This window comes from Nannospalax galili, unplaced genomic scaffold (assembly GCF_000622305.1).
Source record: "Nannospalax galili isolate Female #2095 unplaced genomic scaffold, S.galili_v1.0 scaffold11, whole genome shotgun sequence".
Taxonomy (NCBI): Eukaryota; Metazoa; Chordata; class Mammalia; order Rodentia; family Spalacidae; genus Nannospalax; species Nannospalax galili.
In genome coordinates, this window is record NW_008330735.1 from 219,236 (window position 1) to 221,508 (window position 2,273).

Below are 2,273 nucleotides of genomic sequence, written 5' to 3' on the forward strand. Positions count from 1 at the left end.
GAACTGATGTTTGTAAGTTGATTTTTTTATCCTGTCACTTTACTGAAAGAATTAATCAATTCTAACAGTTTTCTAGTGGAACTTTTGAGATCTTTTATGTATAAAATCATATCATCTACAAATAGGAATAATTTGACCTCTCATTCTCCAAATGGTACTCCTTTAATTTCCTTCTCTTGCCTTATTGCTCTAGCAGCGGTTTAAAGCACAATATTGAAAAAGCGTGGGGATAGTGGACAGCCTTGTTTGGTTCCTGATTTCAATGGGAATGCTTCCTGTTTTTCTCCATTTAGAATAATGTTGGCTGTGGGTTTGTTATTATGGCTGTAATTATGTTGAGATATGTTCCCTCCAGTCCAGTTCTCTCTAGGACTTTGAACATAAATGCATGTTGAATTTTGGTAAAGGCCTTCTCTGCATCTATTGAGATGACCATGCGGTTCTTGTCTTTGAGCCCATTTATATGATTTATTACGTTTATTGACTTACATATATTGAACCATCCCTGCATCTCTGGGATAAAGCCGACTTCATCATGATGGATGATCTCTTTGATGTGTATCTGTATGCGGTTTGCAAGTATCTTGTTGAGAATTCTTACATCTATGTTCTTTAAGGATATGGGTTTATAGTTTTCTTTTATGGTTGTATCTTTACCTGGCTTTGGTATTAGAGTGATGCTGGCTTTATAGAAGGAATTTGGAAGTTATCCCTCCATTTTTATTTTTTTGATAGTATTGGATGTAGATCTTCTTTAAATGTCTGATAGAATTCTGCTGTAAATCCACCTGGTCCTGGGCTTTTTTTAGTCAAGAGGTTTTATATTACTGTTTCAATTCTTTTTGTGTTATGGGTCTGTTTAAGCTGTTAATCTCTTCTTGGGTTAGTTTTGGTAGTTCCTATGCATTTAGATATCCGTCCATTTCTTTTAGGTTTTCAAATTTAGTAGCATATAGGTTTTTAAAGTATTCCCTTATAATGTTCTGTATCTTTCTGGTGTCTGTTGTGCTGTTTCCTGTTTCATCTCTGATTTTGTTGATTTTGAGGTGCTCTTTCTTTCTTTTTGATAACTGGGCTAGTCGTCTGTCAATCTTCTTTATCTTTTCAAAGAACCAGCTCTTGTATTTGTTCATTCTTTGTGTTGTTTTCTTTGTTTCAATTTCAATTATTTCTGCCCTGATTTTTGTTATTTCTTCTTGTCTGCTGGGTTTGGGTTTCATTTGCTGTTCCTTTTCAAGTGTGTTGAGTTGCAATGTTAAGTCATTTATTTGTGTTCTTTACGTAGGCACTTAGAGCTATAAACTTCCCTCTAAGGACTGCTGCTTTCAGCATGTCCCCTAGGTTTTGTGTTGTATTGTCCTTTTTGTTTATTTTCAGTAATACTTTTACGTCTTTCTTAATTTCTCTTTTGACCCATTCATCATTCAGGAGTTTGTTGTTTAATCTCCATGTGTTCATGTGGTGATTAGGGCTTCTTCCAGTGTTGATTGTAAGCTTTATTGCATTGTGGTCTCATAGAATTCATGGAATTATTTCAGTCTTTTTGTGTTTGTTGAGGTTTATTTTGAGCCCCCAGTATATGGTTGATTTTGGAGAAGGTTCCATGGGGCACCGAATAGAAAGTATATTCTTTGGTGCTTGGGTGGAATACTTGGTAGATGTCTGCTAGGGCCATTTGATTTATGGTATTGTTTAACTCTGGTAACATTGTTACCAGATGTCTCTCTGGTAACACTCTGCCTTGTTGACCTGTCTAATGGAGACAGTGGGGTACTGAATCCCCTACTATTAATGAGTTGGGATTAATCTGGGTCTTAAAGTCCTGTAGTATTGTTTTTATGAAGTTGAGTGAACTAGAGTTTCGTGAATATATGTTCACGATTGTAATATCTTCCTGATTTATTGTTCCTTTAATCAGAATGAAGTGGCCCTCTTTACCTCTTCTGATTATTTTTAGTTTAAAGTCTGTTTTGTCAGATACCAGAATTGCTACACATGCTTTGTTCTTGGTATATTTGCTTGGTATATTTTTTTCCATCCTTTCACTTTAAGATAGTGTCTGTCCTTGAAAGTGAGATGAGTTTCTTGCAGACAACAAAAAGATGGGTGTTCTTTCTTAATCCATTCACCTAATCTGTGTCTTTTGACTGGGGAATTCAGTCTGTTAATATTTACAGTTATTAATGAAAGATGAGTATTGAATCCTGTCATTTTTATTTCTGTTTACATTCGTGATATAGCTGTACTTTTCCACAGTTATATTTTCATTGAAT